Source organism: Mus caroli, chromosome 5 (genome assembly GCF_900094665.2).
Source record: "Mus caroli chromosome 5, CAROLI_EIJ_v1.1, whole genome shotgun sequence".
NCBI lineage: Eukaryota > Metazoa > Chordata > Mammalia > Rodentia > Muridae > Mus > Mus caroli.
Window position 1 is genome coordinate 17,353,753 of NC_034574.1, and position 27,566 is coordinate 17,381,318.

The following is a 27,566-nucleotide window of genomic DNA, read 5'->3' on the forward strand; positions in this document are numbered from 1 at the left end:
CTGTGTGAGCAACAGATTAAAGTTTTTGCTTTTAAGTTTAAAAACACCAAAAGAACTGCTTCTAAGCGAGCATTACAAATGTTGCGTCAGCCCTTGCCTTCAGGAAGCTTGAGGGAGCAGAGCTTGGTACTTTGGAGCTTAGCAGAACATTAAAGGGCTGTATATCTCTTTCCTGCCACAGTGCCCAAACAGAAAGATCATCTCTCATTTTAAAAAGCTTTCACGTCTCAAGGTCCCTTGACCACACAGCTTCATTTTGTGTGAGTTGTATATTGTTATTTGTTTTGGAGGTCGGATTACATTTATCTTTTTAATGTTTTTCCTTTGGTTTCTTTTTTCCGGGATTGCTCTTTTGAGAAAATGCACGTTAGGTTCAGAACTCAGTTAATATTCATTAAGGACAAAAATATCTTCAGTGAGTTTTTTAAAACTGATAGATAATAGATCAACCTAAATGTATTTTTAAAAGACTGCTCTTAAAACTATTTTTAAAGGTTAAGGATACTGCCACACAGCATGTACATTAGTCATTTTGTTTTGCAGGGTCTCACTATGTAGCCTTGATGGCCTGGAACTTACTAGTAAACTAAACAAACAGGTCTTGAATTCATCGAGCCCCTCCTGCCTCTGCCTCCCAAGTGCTGTGATCAGTACACCTGGCAGCTGTGCATTTAATGCACACAGTTTAGGAAATGACAGCAAAGGATGCTTCTTGTTCTATCAGATTAAAATAATAGGGAACAGCTTAGCTTGGAGTGGGGCAAGTTTGTTTCTCTCCCTGAGACACCCACTGGCTTCCAGTGCCTGGTGAACACACTGTGATTCTCACAGACTGAAGCTTCTCACTCTCCACAAAGCTGCCTCACCAGGTGCGTTCTGAAATGAACCTCGGTTCTGGTTAACTCCACGTGCGTGCTGGGGACTGCTCTGGTGACTAGTACAACTGGGCTTGCGTTGAGTTGTCAGTTGTTGCACTGATAAGGCAAATGTAAGCATTGGTAAAATGTCAAACACTGCACAGTGCTTTTTGAAGTGAGTTTTGTTTTGGCAGACTTTCTGAGAAGGTCTTCCGACTCCTAGGGATTGTGGATCACACTTTCAAAACCAGTGCTCTGAAAAGTCATGTTGCTATCCCATGTAATTAGCAAAAAAAAAAAAAAAAAAAGATAAAATGTATCAGATTGTCCTTTGTTCCCAAATAAAGTGTCAGAGTGAATGAAATAAATAGCTCACCATCCATTTTAAAATCTTCTTTTAAAATCACTTTGTTTTGTAGAGCTTATAAGCTAGTAACATGTGAAACGAAATAAAAACTCAATGTTGTTCCCATAACAAATAAAAAGGCATGTGTAGAATCATTGCTACAGTATCTGGGAATGCTTCATATCTATTAATTTTACTCTTGGCCAAATATAAAATTGGGTCTTTAAAGGGGTTTGGGTGTGTGGGCATAGCTCAGCAATAAGGAATTTGCTGAATATGCAAGAGGCTCTGGATTGAATCCCTAACACCAGCAAGGAGAGAGGGAATGGAGAAAAGATAGGAAAGGAAGAGGAACACATACATGCACTATCATTCATGCTGTGCACACACATGCACACACACACACACACACACATACAGAGGAGTGGAGGTTAAATTTTATTTTGTATTTTGACTACTTAAATAAAACTGTTAAAAACACAATTCAATTTTAAGTAGTCTTTAATAGTATTAATGAAAAGTCAATGCAAATAGTAAAATTATATATACAATTTAATTTTATTTACAAAGACCTCAATTCATACAGATCACAAAGTACAGTATCTAAGTAGTCATATAAAAGGAATATAAGAGTATGTGTACATGTATGCTGATCAACGTTATCTTACAAATGCAACAGAAGGATAAAGAGAAACACTGCAGATAACTCTCTGGTGATGTAGGAGTCTGCTCAAGATTCTACTCCAGGGCTGGAGAGATGGCTCAGCCGTTAAAGGCTAGGCTCACAACCAAAAATATAAGATTCTACTCCATTTATCATGTTCCCAAATGTGTTTTTCAAGACAACCTTAATCTTTGTCAGTCACCACCTGAAAAGCTGTGCTGCATTCCTTAAAATGAAGAACACAAGAAAGGCATTTTTTTCTTTATTAATATGTTCTGAGCTGGGGGCCTGAATGCTCTGGGGCAGCCCCGTACTGGACAGCAGCTCTCTGGAGACTGCAGAGGGTGAAGTCTCAATTTGTGGCATTTGCCAATTTCATAATAATAAATATTTTTTACCCAGGGCCCATTTCAAGCAAACAAGTTTTACAGCCAGTTTGTAAAAGTTCTTCATGTTTGACATTTAGCAATCCCATGCTCTTACAGCTGCTAAGAGGTGGCATGTACACAGCCCAGCAGCTCCCTGGCTTCTAGCATTAGAGGGAGCTGGGAGCAAAGCCCGACTCTGCAGCAATCAGGCAACAGCTTCAATGACAGGTAAGCCACTAGAAAGGATGACTACCAGAGCTGATTTATAAGTACATGGAGGCCCAGGGAAGGGACTTGATTTCCCAGGAGCATCCAGTGTCACTGGATCACACATCATTGTATTCTCTCCCCCTAACAGTCGAGCTGTGGTTCTCAAATGCTGCTGTGTTTAAATCACCTGAAGAATGTCAAGAGACTCCAGCTCAGTGAGCCCTCCTCAGGCTTCTGGCTCAGAAGGTCGGAGCAAAGCCCTAGATGGTGTGTTTCTAAGGAGGTGTGGTGGGTAGTTCTGAGAGGCTCTGAAACTGCTCACTGGGGATGTGTGTTACTTCCCCATTGCAGTGATAGGATTGTAGTGAGAACTTTGGTTTCTTTTTAAAAATACAGAAATATTGATAAGAATCTGCTCATTTGAATCCCAGATGTGAGATGCGGGGATGCTTCAGATTGTCCCATAGCAGCTGGCTAGGGTTTGCCTCCTGCTCTAGCAGGGACATGACTTTGCCAGTTGTAGACAGTTTCTGCAACATCTGTAGATGGCGTGTGATATTTGGAATTCTGGAGACTTTTCAGAGGCTATATACATGCTGCGATCCCAAAAGGTAAGCTGTTGGTTTTTTGGTTGGTTGCTGTTTATTGCTGTCGGTCAGTTTGTAAAATAGTCATGTGCAAAGAAAAAACAAAAAACAAAAGGAGTTAAATACCCTGATGCCAAAGATCAACCTTGTCCCAAGGAACTCAACACTAATGATAACTTATCCTCCATTCTTTTTCCTCTCCTATCTAGTTAGGGGATTGAACAGATGGAAGAAAAGGGGTGGAGAAGAGTGGAAGAAAGAAGACTCACAAATAGCAAAAGAAAGCTATACAGGATGGCTGAGAAATAATAGTAATAATAATAATGGAAGGGAAGGGAGATTGCTCCTACTTGTGCCAGGCTGGCCCCTTACTCTGGGGACTGCGAGGTTCTCCATCTACCACTGAAAATGAAGACAACTCAAAGCCACCATTCCTCTAGCACGTTTGGTTCTTCTTGACTATTTGTCTGTTATACATCCTTGTATTTGCCATTTTTGACAATTCAGTTAAATATGCATTGAACAGGTGTTTGTTTGCAGTGTCCTGTCTCTCATGTTTCATGTCAAGGACACCAAGACAATCCCCACAATTTTGCAATGAGAAGTTCAGAACTCAGAAGGGGAGGCATGAACAAAGAATTTCAGTGCAATATGCATTAGGTTGAAGCTTTCCCAGATGCCATGGAATCATGGAAGGTACTCAATTCAGTCTGAGATATCTCTCTAAGAGAACTGATATCTGAGGCAAATATAAGGAAGTTGATAGACTGGAACAGTTCCAGGAGTTGCGGCATTGGAGTTAATTAATAGAGAAATGTCTATGCCAGAATGCCCTCTCCAAAACACAAATTTAAACAACACTGACATTGTATCTCATCTCATTCAGAATGGTCATCATCAAGAAAATAAATGATAATAAATTCTGGTGAAGATTCAAGGGTAGAAGGCAGTGGGGGGGTCAGGTTTATATACTATTGCTGGAAATGTGAATTAGCCTAGGAAGCATGGAAGTAAATACGGAGGTTTCCCCCGCCCCCCAAAAAAAACTCACTAAAAGTAGAACTCTAAAATAGAACTATACTCCATGATCTAGCTATATTATTCCTTGATATTTACCTGAAGGAATCTAAGTCAGCAAACAATGGAATATCTGCATATCCATGTCATTGTGGTACCATTCCCAATAGCCAAGGTTAGAGTCAGCCTAGTGCCCGTTAGCAGGCATGAGTGGAGGAAGAAGATATATGCACATACAACACTAAAAAAAGGAAAAAAAAAGTGCATTGTTTGTAGGAAAAGGTAAGATACTGGAGATTATAATGTTAAGCAAAAGAAGCCAGACTTAAAGAGACAAATATTACATGTTTTCTCTTCTATGTAGAATCTAAATGAACAGTAAAGTCATACAAATAAAAGGGAGACTTTTGGCTTGGGGAGACAAGAGAGTAGATGAGAGATGAATAAAAATGGTATTTATCTCCCTCAGCATTTACGTGTGTTTCTTAAAACTATGAAGATATAAATCCCATTTCTTGTTCCCTCCATCTCCTGGTCACCAGACTGGGATGGACTGAGTCTCTCCACAGTGCATGTACCAAACTCTTACCTGAAATGAGACAGTATCACTGAGGCTGGTGCCTGTGTGAGATACCCAGGAGCTTCTAACGTCCTTTCCAGCATCTGAGGATACAGTAACATGTTGTCAGCCTCACCAGCATGAGGCCTTCACCAATCACGGAGGCCTTACCTGGGAGTTCCGTGCTCTAGAACTGGAAGCAGTAAACTTAAATCATTAAAATTTACCAATAGAGCAGATCTGGTGTTTTCAGACCAAGTTCATGAAAGCATCTGTTTCCTTTTAAAGCTACACACTGGATCCTGGGACCACCTTTCAAGTGCTGTTGGCAAATTGGGATTCATTTGTATTAATCTCATTTGTTGCATAGTTAGGTGATTTTGTTAATCACAAATTAGCAACAAGATGTGAGCAAGTCCTATAGACAACTGGGCAAAGGAAAGGCAGAATTCAACATCACTGTCAACCCTTGCGATACTTATTGAAGGCTTGTCCCTGCCTACTGCAGCCTCTCAATACAATCTTATGTCTTTCCAGTTTGGAATCTGATATCATCAGGCTGAAAGAAGACATTTAGATTAAAATCTTTTCAAACATGCGTTAAACGTCTGTTATATGACATAAGCAAAAAACAATAAAACAATCCACATCTTCTAAGGACTGTAGTCCTTTTTACAGCTCTTTCCTGGGAATAAGAAAGTCTACTGCAGCTCCCCAGCCAACTTTCCTCTCTGTCTTGCAGAACTTGGGGAGACTACTAATTGCTAATTCTAAACAAGTCACTGTCAGGGGAAGTGTGGAATCATGACAAGTTCAGACTAATTTCAGAGGGTGGGATAGACATTAGGAAGGCAAATGCCGTTATTACTAAACCCAGCAATCTCCACTAGCATTAGCTCTGCAGTGTTAGGATTGGGCTAAACCCTTTCCATGCATTGTATCATTTAAAAAGAAGTTCAAGTTCATTTTTCCACCTGGCAGAATTGTGCAGTGGGTGGTAGTTAACGCAGAAAATCACAACTGGTTTAAGTGCTGAGAATAGCATCAGTGAAGTGCCCCTCCCAGACCAAGTCAGTCAGCATTCCAGTAGGGAGAGGGTAGGGGTTCCCAACCCCTCACCCCAAACTGAGGCGCTATGAACACTCCATAGCTTTGGGGGAATAGAGAATCAGTTTTCTTTAAGTGTGCAGCTCTTGGTAGGTCAACCACGCTCTGCTTCACTGATGGGTTATTAAAATTTTAACATGAGGTTGGGTCAATACAGAAGTAGATGTGGATGGCTCCGAGGCCTAGGGTAGAACCAAACACTGATTTTAAAAATATCAACAAAATGGTTCCTAATGATATTCTGCTATACTCGTAGGCTAGGTGCCCCCTCAAGAACTTAGAGAGTCTTCCTCTGAAAACTGGTAGGAGCAGATACAGAGACCCACAGGCAAACATTAGGTGGAGGCTCGTGAACTCAACAGAAGAGGGAGAGGAAGAATGTAGGAGCCAGAGGGGTCAAGGGCACCATGAACACAGCCCACAGGCTTCACTAAGCAGGACTCATAGTAACTCAGAGAGATTGAAGATGCATCCACGGAGCCTGCATGGCCTGCACCAGGGTCTCTACATATGCTGTGTTCTGCATATGAGCTGTGATTCTTTAGCTTGGGGTTTTTGTGGGACTCTGAACAGTGGGGCTGGGGTGTCTGACCCTTTTTGCTTGATGGTGGGGCATTCTACTGGATTGTCTCATCCAGCTTTGATATGAGGGTTTGTGCCTAGTCGTATTGCATCTTCCTATGCCTAGTTTGATTGATGTCACTGGGAGGCCTGTACTTTTCTGAAGGGAAATGGAGGATCTGGTAGAAAGAGAGGGAAGGTTGGGAGGAGAGGAGGGAAGGGAGGCTGTGGTTGGGATGTATTGTATGAAAGAATAAATAAATAAATAAATAAATATGAATTCTAGACAAATAATAAAAATCACTAAAATTAAAAAAACAAACAAGTTAGGGAGAGCAGTTAAGCAGATATGATCAAAATACTTTGCATGAAATTCTCAAAGAACTAATTAAAATATTATTAAAAATGTAACAGGTATAAAATGAAATAAATCCACAAGACATAAAATTCAATTAGTTTCATATCACAAGTGAAAAAGCTGAGACTGTGGTTGGCAAATGACTCGAAATTCACTGTCAATAATTGCTGACCTCAGACCCAAGCATGAAGGCAGGCTGTGACAAAGCTCACGGCTGTAACACCGTGCTGAGGAAAACACTATGTGCCCACAGGGCACGTGAACTAGGAATGGGATTAAGGCAAGCATACCATGAGCATCATCAGGAAGGAGTGGATAGATGGAAAAGGCTATAGGAAGGATATGCTTTGTGGGCTGAAATGTATCCTCATCTTCACTTCTAAGTGCGGCATGCTGACCTTGTGTCATGTGATTTTTGTGATGTCTTAAATAAAAGTGACAGAGACAGAAAAGGATTTAAAAATAAGTTCACATGTTAGGGGAAAACCAGATTCTTTCCTGGATAATAAATCCCATATTTATTGAATACTTCCCTATGCTGGGACTTGTTCCAACAATTCTGTGGTGTAAAATTATTATTTTCCAAATTTTATAGGTGCAGTATGGAACTCCAGGGGTTTATTAAAGGATCAAAGAAGTAATTAAATAAGTGGAGAATATAAAATGATTCTTTGCAGAGTAGAATCCTCCATGGATGTAGGCTGTTATTGTTATGAAGAAATCAAAGATCCTTTTATATTTTATTATGTTATCTTTATTATAGACTGGCAATTTATAATTATTCCTTGCTTTTCTAATTATTTTTATTAGCGATATTTGATAGCAATATTATATGTAAATGAAGCACACAATGTAGACGATTGGTTCTGTTGGCAAAGAAACAGACATAGATGAAGTGCTGGCCCTGGGATTTTGAATTGTGATTGCTGGCCGGCGCAGAGTCAGCACCAAGGGAGAGCAGGAACCAAGGCTCTTGAAGTTCGTTATTATAACTCTGCTGAAATGACACCTCAATCCACACTCTACAGCAGCCTTGGGCCTGAGAGTTGAGTTTCTCATTTGACTTTAAACTGCTGATTGCTCTTTACTGAACTTACCTTTGTTCCTCTCTGTACTGTTGGCCTTTGTCTGCAAATGATCATAAAAGTTTCATATAATGACTGGTAAGGGACTGGGAAAAGAGGCAGGCCTATGATACTTGACACACAAAAGATGTATACATCCTTCGGTGCTCTCTGGAGAAAACACTTCTCTAGGCATTAAGTAATAACAAAGAATCCTGGTCCTTTCAAATACTAAATTATATTGGCACAAGTGTTATTTTGTCCATAAATACTAATTTCACACACACACACAAAGTATGTCTTGCTTTTAGATGCACATTTGAATCCTCATAATGTCTGAATAGTTTGGCAATAAAAAATTTGCAAATTCTAAAGTGTAAGGAACTGAAGAGAGAGCTCTATGGGCAAGAATGTTGCCTGTGCACAGCACGAAGATCTGAATTAGGATTCCAAGTACCCACAAAAGAAGCCTGGCATGAGCTGGGTGTGGTGGCATGCTTTGATGCTCTCAGATCCCGGGAGGTAGAAGCAAACAGATCTCTGCGAGTTCAAGGCCAGCTTCATTTGTAAAATGAATTCCAAGCTGACCAGGGTTACATAATGAGACCCTGAGAGCAAACAAACAAACAAACAAACAGGAGGTATGACTACCTGCGATAGCAGTGTTGGTTGAGCAGAGACAGTTTCCAGCAACTTACTGACTGGCTAGCCTGACCTAAGTTGTGAGTCTCTTGATCAGTGAGAGACACTGTTTCAATGTAATAAGGTAGAGAGTGGTAAGAGACTGTCTAACCTTCCCATGTGCACACATGAGTAGGCACACCCACACACTCACATGCATATGTCACATGATAAGTCATACAACACACACAATGTACCATACTTAGTTAATTGATATAAAACATGAGAGCGTCCATCCCCACTTCCTTCTTTCCAGCTTTCATGCCCTTATTTGTCAAGAAATTTAGACCTTTATAACGTGGAGCTTAGCACTGCACTATCAATTCCCACTAGGTGGCTACTTCAAATCCCTGGAAATGGACTCTATGTAGAAGACTGGATCATGCAAGGTTCAGAAATCCTTGGCTTTCGATATTTCCATGGGATATTTATCAGGTACATATGGCATTTAGATGGTATTATAAAATATTAGACCTGAATTAAATTGTCTTCCAAGTGGCACTATGCTGTCTTTATCCTAAGTCTGTTTACTAATGCAAGCAAAGATCACCCCCACAAAGCTGGTCCCCAGCGTGTGGGAAAGGTGTGCTTATCATTGGAAGATCCAGACATTATCTGTTGTGTCTGCATTTGTTGTGTGATGAACATCTGATCTCATCGGATCTCAGGGACTATTTTTAGGCTTAGGTTCCCCTAGAGGAACAGAACCAGTGGCATGAAGATGTACATTAAAGAATTTATATTAAGTTAGCTTTAAAATGGTAACATGATCAGAGTCACATCTGAGGGCTGAAAACCCACTGATTACTTGGTCCTTGAGACTTAGAGCTTCCATAGTTGGTTCCCTCTTATGGGAGGGAACCAACAATGGTTACTCAGAACTGATAGCTCAGTCCACAAGGTGAGTGCCTCAGTGGTTGTAAATGGTACCAGAAGCCTAGAGGTCCCTGATGAAAGCTTGGCTCTGAGGGCCACAAAAGAATCAGCAGTAGCAGCAACAACAGGCCAGATTAACCCAGTGACAAGAGGGAAGGCCAGTAAGCCAAGACTGATAACCTTTCTTCTGTCATGTCGTTTTAATCTGGATTGCTACCAAAAGGTGCCGGTCACAATTAGGGTGGATCTTCCCAAGTCAATCAAGAAATTCAGAACACTTCTTCGTTAAGCTTTCCTAGTCAAGTGATTTTAATTTGAGGCATGTTGATATTGAGACCAACATAACATATTAACTGATTTTTTAAATGTTATATACAGTAATGTGCAATTATGTTTATATTCTTTGTATCATATTACTATATTATATATTTCTATGTTAAATGATTTTGTATATTGCACCAGCTTGATTTTTCTGGAGTGATGCTGACTTGGTCAAATTGTATAATCCTTTCATATGGACTTAATTTACCATTATTTTGTTGGGAATTATTTGTGTAGTTTCTTTTGATTTCTTCAGGTTCTGCTTCAGGATAGCATTGGTTTCATAAGTCAAGAACTGTGCTCTGCACATGTATTCTTGAAATTCTGTAAGAGGTGTGAATGATTACTCTATAGAACTGACCAACCAAGCCAAACCAAACGAAACCAAACCTAAGTTTGGGTCTTCCTTGTGGGAAGTTTTCATGTTTTAGTTTAATGTTTTAATGTTACTAATTCAGTGTCTCATTTGATGCTAATTTATGTTTTCCATTTTTTCTTGAGTCATCTTTGAGAGTTTGTGTCTTTATACAAATTTATCTGCATCATTTAAACAATCAATTTGTTGGTATATAGTTACTATTTGCATTTGTATCTCATTTCATAAAGTAGAGATCAATTGGGACAATATTATTTTAGGCAAAGTGAACATGTAAGAGTACAAGATGAAGACAAGTTATCTTTTGGGTTAGAAAACTGTTAGATTTCTGTTTGTCATTTAGCTAACCCTTGCATATTTCACTCACCGCTCTGGGCTCTAGGAAGAAGAGGTAAGCCAGAGATACTACCTCATCAATTTTTAATTCTCATAAAAGTTAAGTAAAACATGAAATAAACTTGTAGAATACAGGTATAATCTCTGAAAAAACAAACAAAAAGTGGATTTAACAGAGCATTTATCAGATTAAATAGATTCCAGTAGTTAGTCTCCTTTCTTGGACATTTACATTTTGTGTTTAGACATGTGAAAAGGGAGAAGAGGCAATAGATGTTGATCTTACTGGATCTTGACATTGAAATATCAGATGTTTTATAATCCCCAATGTCTGACTTCCTCCTAGAACTTTGATGCAAGGCCTATGATAAATCCAGGAAAAGAACTGACAGCTCCACTTGTGACTCAGTCATGAAGCAACCACTACATACGGTCTTAGGGCTTTATAGATGTAAAGAGACATCACGACCATGGCAGCTCTTATAAAGGAAAAAAGTAACAGGACCTGGCTTACAGTTTCAGAGGTTTAGCCCATTATTGTCATTGTGGGAAGTCTCCAGGCAGACACAGTGCTAGAGGAGCTGAGAGTTCTACATCTGGATTGGGAGGCAGCAAGAAGAAAGAGTGACCCTGGGCCTTGTCTGAGTATTTGAAACCTCAAAGCCCACCCCCAGTGACACACTTCTTCCAGTAAGGCTGCAGTCCTAACAGTGCTGCTCCCTAGTGGCCAAGCATTTCCAGAAGAATCTATAGGGCCATCCCTATTCAAACTCCACACATAGCAAGTACGTCTCAAACAATGTATGCTGCTTTATACATTGTGATATTTGCTCTTCTTGTGTTGCCATGAATTTACTCTGCTCACAAACATGAGAAAGACATTGATTGAGAGAAAGCAAGTGGTTGGATCATTGCTGCGTGAGTAAAATAGTGGTGTTTCCATTATTATCACTAAGTGGGGCCAGCTTACCTGTGTGCTTAATCCAAGAGTTTTAAGAAACATAAGCAAGCCTCCATCTCTCATGTTTTTCAGACCACCCCTCCTTTGCCACTTACTAATCTTTATTACTTCCCATTCTCGTTCTTCTACCCATGTCTTTATCAAGACAAAATTATCTGGATTCCTTATTTTGTGGTGCTGTGGAGTCAAACAAGAGTCCTGTGTATGCTGAACACATGCAATGCCACCAAGCCACATTCCCAGACAGATGATGGGAGTTCCATCCCAAAGGACAACCCTTCAACTCATCATGTTGACTTAATATTCTGTAGTCATTACACATTGGGAGGCCTACCTGAGTCTTTGTTTTTGGTTGGCCAACCTCATCATGAGCTATTCAACTCTTGAACTTTCAACCCCCTTACAATTAAGGCAGCAGATAAATCCTGGGTGTACATGCTGGCATGAACAATCTTATGTAGCTACATTGTATATGATTGTCATGATTCCCACACTAGTCAAATGGAATTACACCTGTTCCATGATATCACTGAGAAGCACTCCAAATAAAAAAGTCCTCTGTGACATTTATACCTGTTTCAGTAAGAAAACATCTGCTTCCTATTTGTATCTTTCTAACAGCCAAGCTGGTAGTCCACACTTAGTAGGTAGTAGGTGAGGAGTCAAGGGAACATTCCAGTTGGTCTCTTCGGCTTTTTAAATGACTATATCATCTAAAAATTAATAAAAAATTAATTGTTTAGCCACTAAACAATCTCCCCTGGCCCAATTTTAAAGTTTATTATGCTACTGGACAGCCAACAGTTTCGTGCTCTGTCAGCTGATAGGGTGAGAAATACCACCTAGTTCCTATAGCTCACTTGCATTGTAGGGAAAATTAATTTCTTTTTAAAGGTTAAGTCATATGCAAAAGAAGTTATTTAGTCAATGATGATCACTCATGGGGCTGGGGAGGGACAAGTCAAAGCAACTGTGTACCTAATGACTGTGGTGGTAAGAATGAGAATGGGCCTTCTGGGCTCATACATCTGAATGCTTGGTCTCTAGTGGTGGAGTATTTCAAAAGGACTATGAAGTGTGGCCTTGTTGGAGGAGATGTGCCACTGGGGGTGGACTATGAAGTTTCAAGAGCTCACACCAGTCCCAGTCTCGCTCTTTCTCTGTCCCGATCTTACAGATGTAAGGTATAAGCGCTCAGCTCCTGCTCCAGGACCATGCTTGCCTGTACACCGCCATACTTCCTGCCATGATAATCCTAAACTAACCCTCTGAAACTGTCAGCCAGCCCCCCAATTAAATGCTTTCTTTTGAGCTGCTTTAGTTATACTGAGCACTTAATCCCACTGTCCTACTAATGTGAAGCAAGCTGTGAGCAGTGACACATCAGGTTTGTCTCCGTGATAACCCTCTTGCACAGAGCCTGGCTTAACAGAAGACCATCTCCCTAGTAGACCCAAGCAAACCTCTTAAGTTGTTTGCACTGTGTCATGTCACGTGTCTCAGAACCATGGACAGTGCCCGGGCCAACACTCTGGTTTTAGTGCAAACTAAATATTAACTTTAATAGCAAAATGACATTAAGTTCTTTATGAAGACAATCTAATTACTCAACAGAGTGGCATGAGTGAGGTACATAATCTCATTTCCCTTTCCTCCTAGCTGAAGAAATAAAAGCCCAGTGACAGAGCATCACGTGCAGGTAGAGGCTGAAGTGAGTTTCGAACAGTTCCCTACAGTGCAAGTGAGCTATAGGAACTAGGGGGTATTTCTCACCCCATCAACTGACAGAGCACGAAACTGTTGGCTGTCCGGTAGCTCAATCACTTTAAAATCGGGCCAGGGGAAATTGTTCAGTGAATAAAGCACTTAACATGAGAGCACCCGTATAAATGCCTGTCAGGTGGGGGGCCCTCCTCAAACCAAAATGCTCAGGAGACAGTGACAGAGCTGCCTCCCAAGCTGCCTAGAGAGGCCAACTGAATTGGCAAGTCCTGGTTTTACTAGGAGACCCTGACTCATTAAATAAAGTAGAGAGCAATTGAAGAAGACACCAGATTTCCATATGTGAACACACACAGAGATGCACACAGACACATGCCACACAACACACACAGACGCAATACATTACAGCACACTCACACACACCATACACTACACATACATCACACACATATACACAGACACACATACATGTACAGCACACACACACACACACACACACACACACACACACACACATTAGTGGTCTCTGTGCCTATGACTTTCCTGAAAACAGATATGAGAGTAACAGAGTATTTCTAAAACAGAAGCCTAGAGATATTGCTGTTTTTAAATAAATTCTTTTAGGATAACACAGAGGCAGTGCTTGTCTAAAAAGAAAACAGAACGTTAAAGGAGAAGTCCATCTTCAGGTGTTATGGGTAAAGCAAGGATTACAACCTCAAGCACAAAACCCGAGTATTAGCCAACTTCTCAGCACCCTTGTTCTCAGAACCCTACTTCCACCTTAAAGTACAAGGCAGAGTTTGCACTGTGCCTCCACTGCCCACGTAACACATGGTTCCTATAGTAAGGTAACTTGCTTCTCTGGCTGCAACTTGGCACATCTGGTGGGCTTGGGGAAGTTTTCACTGGCTTTATCAGTCAATATCTGGGGATTTATGATTCAGAGAAGATCAGTAGACTGGTGTGTGCTGATTGTGTTACTGCTGAGTGACAACATCTCTCTCGACTTGGACATCTTCAAAGATTTCTTAAACAATGGTGGAGGATGATCTTTTGGGAGTCATTATTTCTAATGCCTGCTGATGGATGTAGGATGAAAATGAGAGCCTTGGCTGGTGAATCTCTGAAACTAAATGACTTATTGTAAATGTCTCCTACCTTCAAAACTTAGCTTTCCTTAACAGGTTTAGCAAAGAGAACCAGACAGTGTGCTCCAGAATCTCAGAACATTAACTTAGCACACCAATGCCTACTTGGTCATAGTTATTAACAGTTTGAAGTGTAGAATCTGAGTGCAGTAGGAGTGCCTTGCCAAAAAAAAATGCTATTATTTATTTGGAGTCTGGCTTAAGAATCATCCTTAGTTACAATGGCAACATCATAAAATACTCATGAAAATTCCCACGCAATGTCTCTGTGGCGGTGCCTCTACCAAGTACAGTGAAGACAAGGCTTATGTGAGCACTTCTTTTTCCCGTAGAATAAGCGTATGCCTTCCCTCTCCTCTTCTCACTTGCTCCCTCCCTTGGCTTAGGGCCAGATTACTAAGTTTACCAGTGGTCTCTGTCTCTCTTCCCAGTTGAGGCAAGTTGAAGCTGGTGTGTGCTTCCTATCATTCTGCCTCCCAGTAGAAGCACCCTTGGAGAGTGTGTGTTCCAGATGTTCCAGCAGGGAGAGTTGTTCCTGGCCAGCGTGGGGCTGCGGTGAGAATGAGAAAGACACTCATACTGCGTTAAACCCCCTGAGATTTAGGAGTTGTCTATCACAATTAATTACTCTGAACAATGCAAACCACAGCTATCAGATGGCATGGAGATTTCTCACCGTTAAAGACAAATCTCATTTTCACTACTAAATTGAGCTTGCCAGGAAAGTTTTTTGCCTTGTTAAGGGATGGAGGATCGGTGTTCACTCTATGACACTGCTTTTAGAAATGATGCTGAACACAAGGCTGCTGGGTACTTCATGTAAGGGCAAGCCTACATGCCGATTAAGTTGGCTGATTTGCAAAACATACATTTATGCCACATTATCCTTACCCTGGTCTTCTATCTTGGCTGGAAGAACAATATCTAATTCTAGTATATGTGTATTTTTTTTTATCTCATGCCTCTCCTAATAACCTCCAGACTGTGTCAAAGCCATCTCTCCTATAAGAGCTTCAAAGTCAAAGCAATAATGCTTTGATCACAACAGAAATGAATCCCAAAAAGGGACATTCTTAGGTAGTTTCACTCTGTGCAAGCATCATGGACCCATCAGTAGCGGATTCTTGCGTTACGGTCCTGGAGAATGTTCTTCTTTATAGACACGTGGTTCTCTACAGGTTCTTCTCCTTCATGGACAGAACCTGCAAGAGTCTCAGAGACAAAAACAAACAAACAAACAAAAAACAACAACAAAAACAACTTTTATCCAAGGGGGGGGTGCGGCTCCACTATATCCTTCCAGGAAACTATATAGGGCACTTGGTCTGAGTGCCTGAGGGATCCTGGCCTAAGGACTCTTTCCTCTACTGCTTTGATCACCTGCAAGTCAAAGGTCCCTATGGGTGGCCACCCTATTCTGAAGGTGGGCCATTTGGAGAAGCAGAGAGTAACTAACTTGCCCTTCTTCACTACTACTGACAAGTTTTCTCCTCTTTCTCTAATTTCCCTCCAGTGGTTAACTGGGATGTTTAACAGGGTAGATTCAGTCTGTCCCATGTCCAAAAATGTCGTCAGTCCAAGTCCAAGAACTTAGAATGAGATAACCAACACCAACAAATACAGAAAGACAATCAACACACAAACAGCTCACTCCTGCCACAGGTGCAGAAACTAGGTTATAGCAAGACTGGGTCCACTCCCAACAATACTGCCTCTTGCCATTCCTAAAAGGAGCAGAGTCCTCTCGACTCCCGGGTGGGGGGGGGGAAGGGGGGGCTGAAGCGTCCTCCTGACTCCCCACAGTCACAGCGGCGTGAAAGCACATCTGCCCGCAGCAATTGCACCAGACCGGAGGATTTTCAGTAACACCATGCTCCATGCTCAAGAGCCAAAAGTGAAAGCAGAAGATAGACACTTAGGCGCCTGTTGCTGTGGCGGAGCTTGGTCTTTTTCCCTCAGATCAGCCTAGTCGGGGGTCTCCTCAAATCCCAGGACGAGCCCCCAAATGTAAGATCCCACCCCTCAGTCAGTGGTTCTTACTTCGAGACGCCCCGAGTGAGTTCTGGTGGCGCATCAGGGTCAACCCTCAATCAGTCCCTTGAGGCGAGTGATTAGAAGGCCACCGAAATATTCAAAAATTTTTCCTCTTGTTCTTTGACATGTATCAGACACTATTATCTGCAGTCACCTTGCTGTGCAATAGCACATCAGAACTTCCTGTTCCATCCGACTGTGGCTTAGTACCCATTGGTTTTCCTGTCCCCATGTATTCTACACTCTTCCTCCCACTCTCTGTCAACCACCAGTTCAGTTTCTATGGTATACGCTTTTTAAAATTCCACATGTGGCCAGGCACATGACTTTAATCACAGAGGCAGAGTTAGGTGTGTGCTTGAGGCCAGTCTAGTCTATGCTAGTGGGGGTTGGGGGAATACATGGTAAGACTTTGGTTTTTTTTTTTAAAAAAAAGGAGTCAGTTTCTCATACAGATGAGATCATGCAGTTTGACCACGTCTCGAACAGCAAGGTCTCATTCACTTTCTGAAGGAGTAGTATCGTCTGTGTGTGCTGCATTTCCTTCGTGTGTTCACTAGCTGACGACTGCAGGTTATATTTCTTGTCCATTTCTCGTATCATGCTGAATGACAGGGAGTGGAAATGACCCTTGAGTACGGTGATTTTTTTACCTTGTGAAATACGTTAATCAATAGAATTCCTTAGTCAAGCGGTGGTATTACTTTTAGATTTTTAAGGAAGTTAAATAGGGTTTTCAGCACTTCTTTATTAACTAACATACATTTAGACCATTAATATACAAAGGCTGCATTTTCTCCACATCCTTAACCAGAATTTGTTAATTTTTGTTTGTTTATGAACTTGCTTTCTTTTTTATTTCTTCTTTCTCCCTCCCCTCCCTTCCTTTCCCCTCCATTCTCCTCCCCTCTGCCTCCATCTCCTCCTCTCCCTCCCTCACCCTCTTCCTCTTTCACCCCCTTCTCCCTCTCCCTCTTTTGTTTTCTGAGAAAGGGTCTTTACTCTGCAGTCCAGACTGACCTTAAACTTATAGAATGTATCCTGACTCAGTCATCCAAGAACACCATACCTGGCTTAACCTTTTGACAGCAGCCATTTCACGGTGGCAACATGACATCTTCTCTTGGTCTTGATTTTCAATTCCTTGACAATTAGTGATACTGAGATTTTTTTTTCCGAGTCCCTGCTGTCAATTTGTAGATCATCTTTTGAGAAATTCCTTGCACATATACTTTTGCTCTTTCTTGTTTTGCTTTTGAGTTTTGTGGGATTTCCTACATACCCTGGATTTTAACTCTTGGTCAAAATATGATTTGAACAGATCCTTTTCCTCCTGTGGGCTGTTTATTCATTCTGACATTTGTTTCTTTTGCTATGTAGTTTCTCTCTCTCTCTCTCTCTCTCTCTCTCTCTTCCTCTCTCAATTCTAATCCCATTTATCTACCTATTTCTTTCCATTTTAAAAGTACCTTTATGTTTGACATACTTTAAATTTTCTTGTAGAGCACACAAGTCTGGTGGCGACCACTCTCTTGGTTTTTGTTAGGGATGCCTTCATTTCTCCTCCATTTCTGAAATTATAACCTTGTTGGGTAAGATATTCTCAGTTGTTGCTGTTTTTTTTTTCTTCCTAAGCTGTGAAAAATCTCACCCCTTTCTCTACTGACCTGTGAAGTTTCTGCTGACAACTTTGCTGTCAGATTAATTGGAACATCCCTATATTATTGTTTTAATGAGGCCTAGAAAATCCTGTCTTCATCTTTACCTCAAGAGCTTATTATAAGCTGTCTTAGGGTAGACTTGATTAGACTAAATGTGACTAGTATCTTTGATTTTCATGTAGCTGGACATCTGATTTCTTTCCAGGCACGGGAAGATTTTAATTTTTTCTTTTATTCTTTTCTCATACATCACATCCTGACTGCATTTCCCTTCCTCCTCTCCTTCCAGTCCCTCCACAAGCACACACATCCTTTCTTCCCCAGATCCACTCCTCCTCCATTTCTCTTAAAAAACAAACAAATGAACAAACTAACAACAACAACAACAAACAAAAAACAAGAGCAGGCCTCCCAGGTATGTTAACTGACATCGTAACAAGTTACAATAATACTAAGCATACACTTTAATATCCATGCTGGACAAGGCAACCCAGTAGGAGGAAAAGGGTTCCAAGTGTAACCAAAGAGCCAGAGACATCCTCTATCCCACTGTTGAGAATCTCACAAGAACACCAAGTTACATAACCACAAGGTAAATAGATGCAGAGGACCTAGGTCTGACCACACGGGATCCCTGATTGTCACTTCAGTCTCTGTGACACCTCCTGAGCCCTGCTTAGTTGATTCTGGGGGCTGTCTTCTTCTTGTGTCCTACAATCCTTTCTCCCCCTCTTCAGGGGAGTTCCCTTGGCTCCACCTGATGTTTGGCTGTGTGTCTCTGCATCTGTTCCCATTGGTTGATGGATGAAGCCTCTCTGATGACAATTAGGCTAGGCACTGAACTATATATAGTAAGAACTATAAATAGTATAGGGGAATATCACTAGAAATCATGTAATTGACTTTTTTTGTGGTTGGATCTATCCTGGGTCTCTGGGCTCTCCAGCCTCTGATTCCTGGCCATATAGGTAGTGTCAGGCGTGGGCTCCCTCTCATGGCTGTGCCTCAAGTTGAACCAGTCATTGGTTGGCTACTCCTACAAGTTCTGTGCCATTATTACCCCAACACATCTCATAGGCAGGGCAGATTGTAGGTCAAAGGTTTTGTGGCTGGGTTGATGTCCCAGTCCTACTGCTGAGAGTCTTGCCTGGTTTCAATAAGGCCACTCTTATAAATTTCAGTTTCTTGTAAATTTCCACTCTATAGGTTTCTAAGTTGCTTCCCAAAGGCCTTCAATTCCAGTCATCTCTCATATCACTCTCTCCCTCCACCCCCCCAGCCTTCACCCAATCCCCCCTGCTCTTATTCTCAACCACCCCTAGTTCACCCACAAAATTTATTCTATTTCCCCTCCCCAGGAAGACTCATGCATCACTTCTCGAGACTTGCTTGTTACTTGGCTTCTCTGGGTCTGTGGACGTTAGCAAGTGAATACATGTTATATTTATCTTTCTGTATCAGATGATTCAATTTTCTAGTTCCATCCTTTTGCCTGCAAATTTCATGATGTTGATTTTAATAGCCAAGTAATACTCCATTGTATATATGTAACATATTATCTTTTCCCATTATTTCACTTGAGGAACATCTAAGTTGTTTCCTCTTTCTGTCTATTATAAATAAAGCTGCTATGAACATAGATGAACAAGTGTCCTTGTGGTAGAATAGAGCATCCTTTGGATATTCTCAGAAGTGGTAAAGCTGGGTCTTAAAATAGATGTGTTTACAATTTTCTGCAGAACCAATTTCCATACTGGTCATATAAGTGTGCACTGCCAACAGCAATGGAGGAATGTTCCCCGTGCTTCACTTCCTTACCAGCATCTGCTGTCACCTGATATCTACAGAACATTTCACTTAAACACAAAAAAATACACATTCTTCTCAACACCTCATGGAACATTCTCTAAAACTGACTATGTTCTTGGACACAAAGCAAGTCTCAACAGATACAATAAAATTTTAATAATCATTGCAGCCTATCAGACCACCATGGATTAAAGCTGGATTTCAACCACAATATCAACAACAGAAGCCTAAAAACTCATGGAAACTGAACAGCTCTCTACTGAGTGACTGCTAGATCAAGCAGACATGCAGAGAGAAATTAAAGACTTCCTAGAATTCAATGAAAATGGATGCATGACCTACCCAAACTTATGGGTCACAATGAAAGCGGTCTGGATCTCTGTGGTTATCTCATGGAGGAGGCTTCTGATTCACTTGGTATTCTCAAGTCCTTCTTGAAGCCAAGTGACCTGAAAATTTGCTTTTAACTCTGTCCCAAAGCTCCTGAAAGCTTGTTTTGTCCCTGCCTATTCTTCTGACTTCCAACTATGTGTGTTCAAATAGGCAGCTTTGAGCTCATCCCTCCTCCTGCTTGATACAGACTTCCGCTGCCACCTCCTATCATGTCTTAGATTTACCTGAATACCAGGAATGTTTATAGAACGCCATGTTGCTTCTGTGTTTTCCCTGCAGTGTGCTGAATTTCTCTTGGGCAGCTTTTGCAAATTCTCTACCTGGAGGTTCTATCCTACTGATTACTACTTGGTCAGTTTGGGGCACCCTGTTTTGAGAATTAGAGAGGGTAATAGCTTCATAAAAGTACTTTCTACTTGTTGGTATGCAGTAAGTCTGGTGATTAAAGCCTTGGGTATTTATAAATCTCCCTAATCTGACATTTTTGTGCCTATCTTACCAGAAATCCTTAAGAAGGCTGCTTACTTTTGAGGCCTTGCAGGAACTACCAATATCTCAGCACTGGATAGCATCCAAGATAGATTTGTTGATAGTCAGCTGTTTGTGAGTTACGACTGCTTTAATATTACAGTGCAATCCAAGCCAAGGTTTTCCTCAAATACATTGCTTGTATATGGTTCAAAAGAATCTCCAGAAATATTATATCATACCTACAAGCTACCTTCCCTGAGATCAAGACAGGCCCAGATTCCTTGCCTGTGCTTACTGATCTAAAATTGGTCAGTGAAGTATCCTGCCCATCTATGGGTCAGCCTCAGACTTCAATTATATCTTTGGTTACCAATGCCACTGAGATGTAATCCTGAGCCAACAATTCACCAAACCCAGCACAGCATTTGGGTAGAGACAAGGCCAGTGTGTTCTGGATGGTATGGTGCTAAGGTAGACCAATGGTACCAAAATGCTGTACAAAGAGACCTAGATTACTTGTGTTCTGTAAGCACAGATCACATTATGCTAGTGGAAAGAGAAGTCTAGCAGACTGAAGCCACTTGTCTTTCCTGATAGTGGAGTTGTTTTGGAGTCTGTCTTTATAGGTGGACATGGATAGAGGGCTGATGTAGACTAATGGATGTTAAGTCTCATAAGCCCAGCACTAAGTTCTTGGCAGACTCCAGAACCTAATTGCCCTTTCCTACTTGATGCCAGGGGTAGGGAAATGTTACTAAAGACATCCTCTTGCCCAACCTGGGAAAATGCTAAAGTGGGCTGTGCCTGAGTCTCACAGCTCTGAGGACCTGTAAAATTTCAGCGGCACCCAGGTCCATATCACAGCTGGGGGGTAATGCAGGCCAAAGTTGGCATCCATCCCACAAAAGCTTAGACCTCTGTCTAGTGTCCTTGGCCTGGCACTAGTGTGTTGTAGATCTGTCTGGTGCTGTTCTTGTGAACCAATCTCCTAATGAATAAAGGAGCCCATCACTGGGCAAGTAGGAGGGACTTCTGGGTTGGATGGAGGAAGAGAGGAAGCAGGAGAGAGTAAGTTCCTTTTGGAACAGGGACAGAATAAGGGTAAGATGAAGCTGCCAGAGTTTCCTGGTATCCTGGCAGATTCACACGGATTCTCCACAAGAGGAATCAGATTTTAATAAGGCTGACAAGATTAGGTTTTAGTTGTTGCACCCAGAGATTGAGTCACTATTGGTTCTGAACTAAGTTTGTGTTGTGTTTTCCTTCACGCAACGACTCACCTAGGTTCAAGAGAGAAAGGTATGATGGGAAAGTGAGTTTGCCTGATGTGCACCACAAAGGCTGAGGAGGATTTGAAGCATAGGGCTGGTGTGGTAGTGATCTGCCAGTAGGAACTTAGTGAGCTGAGTGGAGATGTTTTGGGAGCTCTGGGCCAGAGTGTTCCCACGAGATAATAATGGTCAGCCATTGCCCACCAGTGCATGGCTGGCTAGCCTTCCAGGACAGAGAGTTGCCAGCACAAGCGCTGGAATGGGATGGTTTAATTGTTTTAATATTTCCCATACTAGTGTCCTGTGTGTAAGAACTGGCTTGGTGCTAGCCTTGCTACCCTCAGTTGAGGTGGTGGATGGTGATGATAACTCTGTCCATCAGGTCTCTGGAATATCCTAGAGATCCCCTACCCCACCCTCATCACTAGCAGCTACATATTTCCATTCATTCTCCTAGACCTCTGGGTCTCATTCCTGTCTCCCCCCATACCTGACCCTACTCTCTACTTATCTCCTCCTTCCCTCCCACCCAGGTCCTTCCTTTCCTCTGCCTCCCATGAGTATGTTGTTCCCCCTTTAAAGTGGGATTCAAGCAATTTGGGTCTTCCTTCTTGTTTAACTTCTGTGGGGTATATTATAGGTTTTCTGTAGCTTTTGGCTAATATCAGTGAGTACATACCATGCATGTCCATTTGAGTCTGGGTTACCTCACTCAGGATGATATGTTCTAGTCCCATCTATTTGCCTGCAAAATTCATGGTGTCTTTGTTTGTAATAGATGAATATTATTCCATTGTGTAAATGAAACACAGTTTCTGTATACATTCTTTGGCTGAGGAACATCTGGGTTGCTTCCAGTTTTCTGGCTATTATGAATAAAGCTGCTATGAACATAATAGAGCATGTGTCCTTGTGATGTGTGTAGCCCTCCTTTATACAAATGATAAATAGGCTGAAAAAGAAATTAGGGAAACAACACCCTCCACAATAGCCACAAATAATGTAAAACATCTTGATGTAACTCTAACCAAGCAAGTGAAAGATCTGTATGACAAAACTTTTCTAAAGAAATAAATTGAAGAAGACTTCAGAAGATGGAAAGATCTCCCATGCTCATGGATAGGTAGGATTAACATTGTGAAAGTGGCCTTTGCGAAAAGGAATCTATAGATTCAATGCAATGCCCATAAAAATTCCAAAACAATTTTTTACAGACCTTGAAAGAGCAATTCTCAACTTCTTATGGAAAAACAAAAAAGCCAGCATAGCTAAAACAATCCTGAACAATAAAAGAAATTCTGGAGGAATCACCATCCTTGAACTGAAGCTGTACTACAGGACAATAGTGATAAAAACCATATGATACTGGTACAGAAACAGACAGATAGATCAATGGAATAAAATTGAAGACCCAGAAATAAACCCACACACCTATGGACACTAGATTTTTGATAAAGAAGTCAAAACCACAAAATTGAAAAAGAAAGCATATTTAACAAATGGTGCTGGTCTAACTGGTGGTCTGCACATAGAATACAAATATATCCATATTTACCACCTTGCACAAAAGCTCAAGTCCAAGTGGATCAAGGACCTCAACATAAAACCAGATACACCAAATCTAACAGAAGAGAAAGTGGTAAATAGCCTTGAACTCATTGGCACAGGAGAAAATTTCCTGTAAAGAACATCAATGGGTCAAGCACTAAGATCAATAATTGGTAAATGGAACCTCATGAAACTGGAAAACTTTTGAAAGGCATAGTACATAGTCAATGGGACAAATGGCAACCTACAGATTGGGAAAAGATCTTCACTAACCCTACATCTCACTCACACACACACACACACACACACACACACACACACACACAGAACTCAAGAAGTTAGACTCCAAAAAAACCCAAATAATCCAATTCACATATGGGACCCAGAGCTAAAAAGAGAATTCTCAACCGAGGAATCTTGAATGACTGAGAAGCACTTAAAGAAACACTCAAAGTCTTTGACTCTGAGATTCCACCTTACTTCAACCAGAATGGCTAAGATAAAAAACTCAAGGGACTGCATATACTGGTGAGGATCTAGAGAAAGGGGAACACACTCCTCCATTGCTGGTGGGATTGCAAACGTGTACAACCACTCTGGAAGTCAGTATGGCAGTTTCTTAGAAAATGGGAAATAGCTCTCCCTGAAATCCCAGCTATACTGCTCCTGGGCATATACCCAAGAGATGCTCCACCTTGGTGATTTCTTTAGCAGATTTGTGAATAGCTGTACAACTTAGAATGGTTTTACTCAGCTGCCATCTTCCTTTCCTGCCCCACTTTCCTCCTGGTTGATTTATTTTTATTTTATGTATGTGAGTGTTTGCCTGATGGATTTATGTTCACTGTGTGAGTGTGTTATGCATGCATGCATGCATGCATGCATGTGTGTGTTTAATCCCAGGAGAAGGCATCAGATCCCCGGAAGCTGGAGTTATAGATGGTTGTGAACTACCATTTAATGGTGGGAACCAAGTCCTGGTCCTCTGCAAAAACAGCAAGTGCTCTTAAATATTGAATTATTTCTTTAGGACCATGGGTCTTTTGTACAAATAAATTCCATACTAGTGGGGGGTTTTGTTTGTTTGTTTGCTTCATTGCTTATGTTTTGTTTACAAAATTATTATTGATGAATAATATTTTTATTTTATAATATCTCTTTTCTATCCTATTGTTTCTTTTACATAAGAGAAGTTCTTAATTTACAGGCAGAGCTTAATACTACCTTAGGTGTGATACATACTTCTAGGACAAAGATGATGTAAAGATGTGTATCATCAGGTTCCCAGTCCTAGAGACACACCAATTCTTAATCCTTAATGTATTCTTCCATAGACATATCACAATTTTAAAAACATGTATAGCCTTTAAAATATTTCTGAATCTCTTTGAAAATGTAATCTGTTTTGTTTTTAATATTTTTGATATTTTCATATATCCACATAATCTATTTTGATATTTGTGTTTCTTTTTTATTTCCTTGTCTTTCCTAAATCACTTTGTTTTTATTTAGGAGCACATATCACCCTTATTGTGGACTTCCTATTTCAAGATCTGGTCTTATTCATATACTATGTTGTCCAATCTTATATGAAATATTTTTTTCTAGGTTTTCAATACAGAGTTCCTAGTGTGGCACGTGTGTGAGCTCTTGCCTATTCTCACCCCGAAGTAGGAAACCCATATCCCCTCACATGGTGCTGGTGGCAGAAAGATAGTGTGGTGGGATCAGCATAGGATTCATTTCAGAACGGGTGGAGGGTTGGTCTGCATGCTGGGGAGATGGATGAATCCACCCAGGGTCCTCACTCCCCTTCAGGTTGTTTGTTCTGTCTTCCATTTAATGGCATGGCCTCTTTCTCCTTCTCACTGCCAGCTCCACCTACTGAGACCTTCTGGGTGTTTCCTGGAAGCTTGGCTTCCTCTTGTTTGCCTTTGCACAGGAGCATTCGGGTCACAGGTTCTACAGTGTCATAGCAGTCATGAACATTTCTCCTCTCCTAGTGATCCCCACAGTAAATGGACCTTAGGAAAAGTTCTGGACATTAATGTTTCATCTGAGGCAAACCCCCAGTCCATCTGCCGTGATAATTGTTCCCAAGCTGGGAGTGGGTCCCCCTACCAAAAGACCCTTCTTAGTGCACGGGGATTGTCGATCTGTCCTCACTGCTACAGAGGCATGCTTTAGGGGAGCCCTGGGACAGAGTGCAGGGAGGAAATGCTATCTCTACACATGTTTTTTCTGCATAGCTCCCCACTCTCCATCTGCAAGACTGGTATTTTCACCTGGTGGTCCTGTCTGTTCCAGGGCTTCTCATTAATAGCAACAACTGCAAATATCCTCTTTACAAATATGGTGTCTTCCAATGGTTGTAGCACTTGGAATTATGGCTGCTTAATCTCCTGGGATAATTTCTCATTTCCTATTTTGAGGTACATATTCCCTTCTCCTGACAGAAGGAAGTTAGTCATCTGGCTTCTAGCAACATTATAAAATTAGAAGGAAAGAAAACTTTAGAAGTTGCAAAACAGGTGATTAACAGCAATGCTGTGGCCTTATTCCATTACGGGATATCACGCTGGTCTCCCATTCACACATGCTTATTGATTTAATGTTTGTAAATTTAGCTCTCCTCAGTCTCAGCTGATGTGTGGGTACATATACCAAGCAGACTGATATTTACGCCATAAGTGAGAAATAACTTGATAATTTATGAGTGGCGAAAACCCAAAGATGAGCAGGTTTCCCCCAGGGAAGGAAGAACATACAGGCACACTTGAGACAACTCTCCTTGACACTTTCCTTTTAAGAAAGTGCACACTTTCTGGTGGAGTGGGAAGAGGAAGAGGAAGAGGAGGAGGAGGAGGAGGGGAAGGAGGAGGAGGAAGAAGATGAGGGGAGGAGGAGGAGGGGGAGGAGGGGGAGGGGGAGGAAGAATTATGCAGCTTGGTCATCCCACATTCTCCTTTATGAAACTTCTCTGAGAGAATGTACCTGTGCAATGAATTGCTTTTCTTGCCTTTTGTCTACATCTGCACAGGGTCTGAGCCAATGCTAACAAGGACATGGGAAAGTGTGCTGCCTGTGGGCTGGCTATCTAGGGCTGCTAAGTGACCAAAGCATGGGACTGATGCGGGGATGAGGGCACAGCTTGTGAACTGTTTTCAGGAAATGTCTGAGGCGAGCTTTCCTTTCATCCTACCTCTGTATTTGCTAACAGAGTTCTCTCTATTTTCCCTTTAAACCAGGGAAGTGGGTTGGTTACAAAAAGACAAAGTTCTCCCAGTAGAGAGAATTCTGTGCAAGTTCAGAGAAGAGAGAGTGAGGAAGAAGACTGCTTGAACGTCTGCTTGGTATAGCATTCCAACAAAGCCTTGGAAACAGATGTTTGCTTAAGTGGCTAACAGTTTGGGTGATAGCTAATCCCACCCTAAGACTTGTGTGAAGCATATGCCAGTGCTTACATAAATCAAAATGACAGCCATGCTTGCTCCCTGCTTGCCTCACTCAGATATGCTTCAGTCTGGGATTGGGACTACAGAAGGCAGCTGGTCAGCTCTCCTCGCCCCAATCCTTCCCTCCTTAGCCCACACACATCCAGAGAAGCCTGAAGAGCCTCCGGGAGCACCTGAGTCAGAAAACGGATCTGAGTGCCAATGCTTAGTACTCCGCAGCAGCAGCAGCAGCAGCAGCAGCAGCAGCAGCAGCAGCAGCAGCAGCAGCAGCAGCAGCAGCAGCAGCAGCAGCAATTCTTCAGGAACCAGAGCTTTGAAGCAAAACACAAAGTATTTGGCTTTTTTTGGTTTTGGTAGGGGGTGGGAGTTAACCAGCCTTCAGAGAGGAGAGAGAGAATTAGATGTCAGAAAGATATCTGAAAGATTGAAAGTGGACAGTGTTCACTGGTGCAGGGCAGTTATGGGGAAATATCTGGTACATATCCTAATATGGCTTAACAGAAATCCAATACTTCCCCCTTAGTAATGATCAACTAATTGCTCTTGGTTGTTAATTCCAGTGGGCATTGTTTTCAACAGAAAAAAGTTTTAAACTTTCTGTGGATCTGGGATTAGTCTTATTAAGGTTTGCTCCATTTACGAGAGATTTTTGTATGATTAGATTTTTTAAAAACCTACTTTTAATAAGGGTTTAAAAAAAACACTTTGCTAAACGCATGAAACTCAAGAAGAATGAAGACCAAAATGTGGACACTGTGCCCCTTCTTAGAATTGGGAACAAAACACCCAGGGAAGGAGTTAC

The 27,566-nt window shown here is 41.4% G+C and overlaps 1 long non-coding RNA gene across 2 annotated transcripts in view; it reads right to left on the reverse strand.

The window, feature by feature from the left end:
- Nucleotides 1–1,784: 1,784 nt before the first annotated feature.
- LOC110295124 overlaps nucleotides 1,785–27,566 on the reverse strand; it is a 43,389-nt gene continuing 17,607 nt past the window's right edge. The window contains exons 2-4 of one of the 2 annotated variants that reach the window (XR_003836761.1): nucleotides 4,639–4,712; nucleotides 4,149–4,290; nucleotides 1,785–3,093 (exon numbers count right to left, since the gene is read on the reverse strand). This is a non-coding gene — a long non-coding RNA (uncharacterized LOC110295124). Of the gene's footprint in view, nucleotides 3,094–4,148; nucleotides 4,291–4,638; nucleotides 5,130–27,566 lie in introns of those variants that run through there. The other variant, XR_002378010.2, reaches the window with a different exon arrangement.